Here is a 9,902-nt window from a genome sequence, read left to right as displayed (position 1 = left end):
GAATTTCATTAACTGACATTAAGTAAAAACTTCAACTGCTTTGTCCCATCTGCTAGGTAGTCCATTTCTGCCTCCTCCTGACATAACTTGCATGTGCACCGTGCAGACAAGTCGATAGCACTGGGCAATATGTCGCCATGAGGCTAGATAAAGCGGGCTGTGCTGGACCGTTATATCTTGATGCGAAAGCGTAAAATGGCTTACTGAGCGAAAAAGCCAGCGTCTGTCATCTCTAGCAGCTAAACAGCAGGTAAATTCCCATTAGCTGCAATGCCACGTCACGAGCGCGCCTCAACAGAGCAGAGTGGGTGAGACGGCACACCTGCTGGTGCAGTAGCATGCCAGGTGCAGGGTGAGGACATCACTGCGATTCCACGCCACCCTGGAAGCCTCCATCCGCGTGTTCTTTGTCTGCACAAGCTCTGGCCTGCGTTCTAACTGCGCCTCGGTAAGGCCAAATCAAAATGCACCAGGCGTCTCTACGTACTCGCTTGCCCGGAAGGTGTTCATAACTCAAAGGACCACTCAATGGCATTCAACTGGACATTCATGCTTTCACATTCACAACTCATAAGAAGTGCTTAGGTGTCCTCGGATTTTTTGTTTTGTTTGTGGGAACTGGAGTTGAATCGTAAAGAAATCATAGCATGTTGACCCTGAACCTAACCAATTTTTCTTCTTTTTAAAATCATTTTGACACTTTGGTTTGATCATCAGTAAATGCTGGTGAGTGTGAATGGACATCATTATGAGCATGAATGAGTATGTGCAAGTGCAAGCAGAAGAGTTTGCAAGTGAGTGTGTAGCAATATATATTTGTAGATGCAAGTAGGAATGTGAGTTTGAAATGAGCTTCGAACTTGCTCTGCATCAGTGATCCTCTAGTGAGGTGGTGGTTCACATAAGCCTGCATTATGAACATGAATGAGTATGTGCAAGTGCAAGCAGAAGAGTTTGCAAGTGAGTGTGTAGCAATATATATCTGTAGGTGCAAGTGTAAATGTGAGTTTGAAATGAGCTCTGATCTTGCTCTGCATCAGTGATCCTCTAGTGAGGTGTTAGTTCACATAAGCCTGTATTGTGAGCATGAATGAGTATGTGCAAGTGCAAGCAGAACAGTTTGCAAGTGAGTGTGTAGCAATATACATTTGTAGATGCAAGTGTGAATGTGAGTTTGAAATGAGCTCCGAACTTGCTCTGCATCAGTGATCCTCTAGTGAGGTGGTAGTGCACATAAGCCTGCATTATGACCATGAATGAGTATGTGCAAGTGCAAGCAGAAGAGTTTGCAAGTGAGTGTGTAGCAATATATATTTGTAGGTGCAAGTGTAAATGTGAGTTTGAAATGAGCTCCGAACTTGCTCTGCATCAGTGATCCTCTAGTGAGGTGGTAGTTCACATAAGCCTGTGAGCTTGAGTCAAAAGAGCAAGTGGAGGACTTGATGAGATTTAATGGAGCCTGATCCCATGATTCCATTAGTATTATTGTGGTCATAATTACGTAAATCTGAAAAAGTCTAATGAGTTTAAGTGTGCCTGGCTGTGTAGAATTTTCTAGGCAAGAAATATATATTGTGAATGAGTCTAAATGAATTATTTATTTTGCCAACCAAGCTACTTCACCAAGATCATTTAAAATAGAATAAGGGCAACACTTGACTTCACTCAACGAAGAGAAGATGTTGGCTTCATTAAGGGATACTCTACAATGGATGACATGCATGTCATCAATCAGGTAATCGAGAAACCTGCAGAGTACAATCAACCTCTCTATATGGCTTTCAAAGATTATGAAAAGGCATTTGATTCAGTATAGATACCAGCAGCCATAGTGGCATTACATAATCAAGGAGTACAGGAGGCTTAAGTAAATATCTTGGAAAATATCTACAAAGATTCCACAGCTCTCTTGATTCTCCACAAGAAAAGTAGGAAGATACTTAATAAAGATAGAGGTCAGGCAAGGAGATGCAATCTCTCCAATGCTATACACTACATGTTTGGAAGGAGTATTCAAGCTATTAAACTGGGAAGGCTTAGGAGTGAGGATAAACGGCAAATATCTTGGCAACCTTTAGTTTGCAGATAACATTGTGCTGTTCAGCAACACTGGGGACAAGTTAAAACAAATGATTGAGGATGTTGACAGAGAGAGTGTAACAGCAGGGTTGAAGATTAATCTGCAGAAGACAAAGAAAATTATCTATAGCCTGGCAATGGAAAAAGAGTTCAGAATGGCCAGTAAGCCTCTAGTCTGTGAAGGAGCATGTTTACCTTTACGTAAGTCAATTACTCACCGGGGACTCTGATCATGAGAAGGAAATTTACAGAAGAATAAAAATGGGTTGGAGTGCATATGGCAGACATTGTCAGGTCCTGACTCGAGCCTTACCACAATCATTGAAAAGAAAGGTATGCAATCAGTGCATTCTACTGGTGCTGACATAAGGGGTAGCAACTTGGAGATTGACAAAGAAGCTCGAGAAAAGTTAAGGACCAGTTAGGAGCGATGGAACGAAGAATGTTAGGCGTAACATTAAGGGACAGGAAGGGAGCGGTGTGAATCGGAAAGTAAATGGGGATAGCCAATATTCTGATTGGCATTGAAAGGAAAAAATGGAGCTGGGCAGGCCATGCAATGCGTAGGTTAGACAACCCGGTGAACCATAGGGGTTGCACTATGGGTGCCAAGAGAAGGGAAGTGCATTGAGGACGACAGAAGACTGGGTGGGGTGATGAAATTGGGAAAGTTGGGATCGGTTGGTGCAGGACAGAGGTAATTGGAGATTGCAGGGAGAGGGCTTTGTCCTACAGTGGACATAAAATAGGCTGATGATGATAATGGTGATGATGATGATGTTGAAAAGTGCATTGCCGAGGAGGAATACAACATTGCACACAGGTGGCCCTAATAGGCTGAAAGGAAACTTGGATGTTTCTACATTGGAAACACCAGTGGATACCTGTTTTAAGAAACGAGAGTTTGCTTTTGAACGCAAACTATATGGGCTGGCAATAGCCAATGTGTACCCACATTCCCTCGGATTGTACGAGCACTTGACAGTGCGTTATTCACAATGCATTTGATATGAAATTACAATGTGCAGAGATGCTTCAGTCACTGACTTTTATATCTATTACTTGTCGCATGAGAGATCTTGTTGCACGCACAAAAATATTCGCCTTTTCACTGTTGTGCACTCTAGTCTTTGTATGTTCAATGTCACATACAGTATACAAGTCCTGTGCTTACAATGCCAGATTCTAGTCCTTTGTGAACCATGACACCACACATCTGCCTTTTCACTATGACACATAGTGTTCGAGTGCTTGTATTGCCATGCTCTAGTCTTCCACAAAGCAATTATAAAGTGGCATACCTCATTTCCTTGCCACATGCGAGTCAAGCTGAAGAAAGTGTTCCTACTCTATAACCATCAAATCAACTTCAATGGTACTGCCATGGTGCTGTGGTTGGGACACTGGCTCACAACTAAAGTCATCAGTTGGAACCTTGTATAAAAACATTCGTTTATAGACCCATTTTTCCTATAACCATGCATAAACCTATGGAATTGGCTGTGAGTAATCTGTATTATGGCTGTTGCCATTAAAAGGTTGCATGCCATGCAGGCAACACATCCATGACTTAAGCACATTTTTACCATCTGCACATGTGCGAGCTGTACTTTCACGTTCAGTTCTACGTAGCTGGAAGCTGCACCTTAAGCCATTTAATCTTGGAAACTTCCTTGAATGCTCTTATCGCTGACACAGAAGATGCACAGAACAAACAGATGTCAAGCTGATGATGTAAATAAATTTTACCCATCTGCATGAATGCAGGAGGTTTTCTGCCAGCTTGTAAAACTGTATATAATTCAAACACTAACTATTGATTCTAAGTGTAAATCAACTCTACAAGTTTCCACAGAACTGATTTACCAATATTCATGGCTTATGGAGTTCTATTCCCAGATTACTTACAATAGAGCCTGATAGGCCTCAATGGTTATGCCATAATAGGAGTCATAGGTACTGCATTAATCATATTTAGGACTGGCAGTTGAGTGATCCAAAAGCGGATTGTAGCTTTTATAGCTTATCCTTCTGGGGCTCATTTGTACTGCATACTAGCCTCTCAACATTTCTTGGGAACGTTTAAGTGTTTTAGATTCACAATCGATTCATTTCATTGCATAATTTTCAGTGCATATATAATGGCATTTAAAAAAGTACGACACCAAATGTAGATGATGTTTGGTAAAGTAACGCTCACCATGGGGGGGGGGCATAATTACCTTTTGCTTGCACTGATCATAACAAGCCATGGAATGGTAGAAATCATAAGACAAGTTGTGACCACACAGCAAATTTAGGCAAATATGTGCAATGTCCATTATTCGTGTTCTAGGTCAACAGCCATTCTTGTGGCACACACAGGCACCGAGTCCTATATTTCTCTTTAGTAGTAAAACTATGAAACTCTTTTGCATGTGACTGCAGTGTCAATAACATTACTAGTTTTCCTGTATTCTTGTATACTTGGTAAATTTTTTTGCTAGGAGAGTTCTCATAAGTTGTTAAGTTTGTTCCGCTTACTTGGAATGCAGTGAAATCGTTTGATGGCATAATGGGGAGCTGGCACAGAAATCTCAAGCTGGCATTGCTACCTATCTTCAGACTTCTGCTGTGCCGCTAAATTTATGATGGCCTCATGTAAATGCAGCATAAGATGTGGGAACATCGCAGAATAGCTGAAGTATCAAATGCGAACAAGACAAACACAGCAAGATGAAGGCTCGAAGTGATTTTACAGTAATAGAACGAGGAATGTCGCTGTAGTCAATGTTTAGACATGTCACCTTGTCGAAACGTTTACTCCTTGTTCTACCATTCTTGATCACTTGACATATCAAATGGGAAGATAAAGTCAATGGGTTATGTTTAGGTTAAGTTGGCATAGTTCACTAACCACAGGGTTGTGGTCCTTCCACACACAGCGATGTGCATACAGTTCATGTCATCCTCAACCAGTCCTGCAAGGGCGTCTGCGTCAGCAGACGTTTGGTGTGTTGCGACACCACGTACCCGAGCACAAGGGTTGGACCCTCCTGCTTGTAGCTGTGCATGGCTTAGCCATGTCTGGGGAAAGGGGGATCCTAGGGGTGAGCTGATGCCGGGTGTTCGTACCTTTAAGGCCCCCCAGCGGAGGCAAAACACCTGTTTAGCGTCTGCTTCACATGGACAGCACCTCCAGACTGCCCCGCCTGGAGAAAAGTGGCAGTCACCTTTTCCTGTCTCTCTCTCCTCAAATCTTCATCTCTCTCTCACCTTCTGACCTTTCCTGTCTTCTCTCTTCCACTTACTTCCTTTCTCCCTGGCGGCAAGGGTTAAACTTGTGTGGCTAGCCAATCAGTTATACAGTTATGCTGTATCTGGTTACAGCAGCGATGTACAGCTGGCGTTGGCAGGGCTTCTTTTGCAGGAACCCCTGTCATGTACCCGCATTGGGCTTGCTGGTGGGTGGTTGGCATCGCTGCCGAAAACCCCACTGTGCTAATGGACAGTGCTTTCCCCAAACTTTCTGATCACTCCAATAAACGAAGGCAAACCGAAGATGTCTTCGAGATTTTTGGACGCCAAATACAGAATGTTCCTCGATTTCATCTGATTCATTCTGAAAAACCAGACAAAAGAGTGAGAACAATTTCACCTTTCCTTGTCTAGGAAGTCTCTGACAGAAGTTTTTGGTCCTTGTTATAAAGCATTGAGGATGGCAAGTGGTGACCTCCTTTTGGAGCTCCGTGATCAGAAACAATACGATAAACTGCCTAATTAAATTTCAATTAGAGACTCCCAAGTAACAGTAAACCCACAATGTACAATGAACACCACTTGCAGTGTTATCTCAGATTACCATTTGTTAGAACTGACTGAGGCTGAACTCTTGGAGGGCTTCAGTGAGCAGAATGTCCTAAACGTTGAATGGATTAGGCGCGACGGCAAAGAGATCCTGACTAGGCAGCTGGTACTTACTTTCGGTTCTAGTGTCCTGCCCAAGTCCGTCGAGGCCGGGTATACCAGACTTTGTCTTTGGCCATGCGTGCCCAATTCTCTCGGATGCTTCAAGTGCCAAAGGTTCGGCCACAGTTCACAGAACTGTTGAGGCCGCCTGACTTGTGCTAAGTGCAGTAACAATGAACATTTCTCCGAAACATGCAGTAAACCCTCTACACTGTGTCATCTGTTATGGTGAGCACGCTGCATACTCACGGTTGTGTCCATCATGGAAGAAGGAGAAGTAAATTTTGACAATAAAAGCAAAAGAAAATATCTCATTCAAGGAGTTACGCAAGCGGGCATTACATCTGCCCAACAACAGCTTTGCCGAAGTGGTGCATCAGGGGGCAGTGCCAGAACGACTTCCGGCGGCTGTCCGGCCCTCACACAGTGAGCTGACGGTGACGCCATCCACCCTGTTGGTGGCTGCAGCCAGCGCTGCTCCGCCGTCCATGAAGAAGGGGCCATCGGCCTCCGGTCTGGAGGCCTCGAGGGCCTCGTCCCTTGAGAAGAGGCCCTCTCGTCAAGTAAGCCACTCACAAGAGCGGGTGTCCAGTGTCCCACAAAAGGCGACGGACACAACTCTCGGTCAAATGGCGCCCAAGGAACCTTGGGAATCTCTCGACCACTCAAAAAAAGAGAAAGCCCGCATCACAGGGCCTGTAAAGGGCTCTATAAGTTAAGTTGTACTTCGTATATGAGACACAGAGCACATATCTCTTCTGAAATATAGACACACAAGAATTGCAGTGGAGTGTTGGGGGATTTTTTCACAATCTAGGTGATGTTAGAGAACTTTACAAACTATGTCCAAAAGTGCTGTGTGTCCAGGAAACATACCTAAAACCCGCATAGACAAACCTTCTCTGGCACTATGCCATCTTATGGCAGGCCAAGCTGCTCAGCTCGAACCTGGAAGACCAATTCTAGGCAGTCCAGCGGGTCAAGGAAGCCGCCGGGAGACAAGAACTCTTGGCCGTAACCTCAGCGGGTGCCTCAGCCCACTGACTCACCGAACATGGATCGTTCTGATTCGAAATAAAGTTTTTCCGCTTACTCACTATGCCATTTTCCATAAAGACTGCGACAATGTTCCCGCCTCGTCGGGTGGTGTGGCTATAATTGTATAAAAATTATAGCAATTAAAACTCCATATGTCCCTTGAAGCAGGTGCTGTCCGAGCACTGCTGTTCAACAAGCTAATCACAATCACTTCCATCTACATTCCTCCCTGTTACCAACTGTACAGAACAGAATTTCAGAACCTTATTGATGAACTTCTGGAACCCTACATACTCCTAGGAGACCTATATGCTTACAGCACCCTGTAGGGAGACTCCCATTGCGATGTGAGGGGTCACCTGATAGAGGATTTCATTTTTTCTGCAGGTGCATGCCTCCTTAATAAGACAGAGCCAACATTCTATAGTGTTGCACATGGAATATTCTCATTGATAGACACAAGCATAGCATTAGGTACACTCGTGCCATACCTCGAGTGAAACGTCATAAAGATCCCTTACGAAAGGGATCACTTTCCAGTTGTTCTGAAGCTAACAAAGCCAGATGAATGCTGCCCACAAATTCCTAGATGGAAAGTTGATTCAGGAGACTGGATGCGGTTTCGCCAACTTACGCAACTGACCTGGGATGATGTTCATGCTGTCTGTATTGATGGTACAGTGGCATACTTCGCAGTGCTTTTAACTGATGCTGCATCAATATGTATCCCTCAAACTAGAGTTTCGGCTTCTAAGCAATGCTTTCCCTGGTGTAATGAGGAATGCAAGGAAGCATGAAAGAAGCTGAATAAGGCGTGGCTTCACCTACATCACTGTCCTATGGCAGAGAATTTCATAAGCTTTAAACACATCAAATCACAAGGCAGGTGAACATGGCGGATTGCTAAAAGGGAGTGCTGGCAAAAATACATCTAGGGAATTAATTCATATACACAAGAAAGAAACGTGTGGAATATAGTGTAACAAAATTAATAGTTCGGCCTTCTAAGCGTTTACCTTTGGTAGATGATCAAGGCCAGTGTCTGGAAGACCAGGCCAATGCCCTTGAAGAGCATTTCGAGTGTGTTTCTAGTTCTGAACATTATTACGAAGCTTTCTCGAAACACAAGAACAATGCAGAAGGTAAGGCATTGAATTGCAAGTCCAGTGGAAGTGAACAGAGCAACCGTCCTTTTTGTTTAGCCAAGCTCGGAGCCGTTTTGAATACCTGTGAGAAATCTGCTCCGGGAACTGATCGGATTATATATGCAATGATCAAACATCCTCACCCTGACGCACAAATGGCTCTGTTGTCCCTTTTCAACACTATCTGGGCAACAGGACACACTCCCTTAGCATGGAAAGAGGCTATTGTAGTCCCTATCTTGAAACAGTGTAAGGATCCATCTTCTGTGGCAACTTATTGGCTTATAACGCTAACAAGCTGCATCTGTTAGCTACTTGAAAAAATGGTCAATCACCAGCTATTACATTTCCTTGGATCAAACAACTTGCTTGACCCTATGAATGCAGATTTAGAGAAAGACGATCCACAACTGACCACCTCGTGTGAGTTGCAGCATACATTTGCAAAGCTTTTGTACACAAACAGTTCTTCCTGTCGGTGTTCCTTGACATAGAAAAGGCTTATGACACCACTTGGCACTACAGACTTTTCGAGATCTCTCTGAAATGGGTATACATGGCAACTTGCTTAATTAATAGAAAGTTATCTAATCGCATGTTTCATGTTAGAATTGGCAATGCTTTGTCCAGACCTTTTATCCAGGAAACGGGGGTACCGCAGCGTGAAGTACTTAATTGTACTCTTTATTGTAAAAATGAATTCGCTATGTTTGTTTATTCCAGGTAGTACATTTTATTGCACTTATGTTGACGACATGCATATGGCATATAAATCCTGCAACCTTGTTATCTGCGAACGCCAGGTTCAGCTTGGCCTGAACAAAGTGTCGAGATGGGCACACGAGAATGGATTTAAGCTAAGTCCCATAAAAACACCTTGTGTCCTTTTTTTTTTTTTTTTCAAGAAATAGAGGCATAGTCCCAGACCCCCATATTGAGCTGCATGAGCAACCCTTACCTGTAAGCAGACAAAAATGTTTAGATATCATTTTAGACACGAAGCTAACGTTTGCTACACACCTGAAGTACCTTAAGAACAAATGCCTTAAAATGATGAACATTCTTAAAATCCTTTCACACACAACGTGGAGTAGTTAATTAAGCTAAGTTGAGACATTCACCCAATTGAATTTTTCTTCAACTGCAAGGCTTTTCTTTCGAGAAAACCGTATGAGCTTCCTTTGTAGCAATTGCTATGATTGGGTGCATGTCTCATTTTCCCTTAATTAATTACCTCTCTCCACCTTGCGGGCTTCCGCAGAACTCTTATGTCAAAACGTGGAGTAGTGACAGGAAACGCCTCATGGAGTAGTGACAGAAAGCGCCTCATGAACGTTTACAAAAGCCTTGCATGAACATGTTTAGACTACGGGGTTAGCGTATATCAATCGGCTACTTCTAGTGCCTTGAAGATGCTGGATCCTGTCCATTACTTAGGTATCCATCTGGTGACTGGTGCCTTCAGAACAAATCCTGTAGAGAGTCTCTACGTTGAATTTAACGAGTAGTCGCTCCATCTTCAAAAGACAATACTCCAGTTTTATATACATTCTGAAAGTGAACACAAACCACGAACATCCCTCTTACTTAACCGTAAACAATGTGACCTCTGCGGTGCTGTTAAATAATCAACCTGCAGCTAGAGAACCATTCTCTCTGTGTGTAAGAAAGCTTTGTGAGGAAATGGGAGTT

Source organism: Dermacentor variabilis, chromosome 5 (assembly GCF_050947875.1).
Source record: "Dermacentor variabilis isolate Ectoservices chromosome 5, ASM5094787v1, whole genome shotgun sequence".
Lineage (NCBI taxonomy): Eukaryota > Metazoa > Arthropoda > Arachnida > Ixodida > Ixodidae > Dermacentor > Dermacentor variabilis.
Note: the sequence above shows the minus strand (reverse complement) of the source record.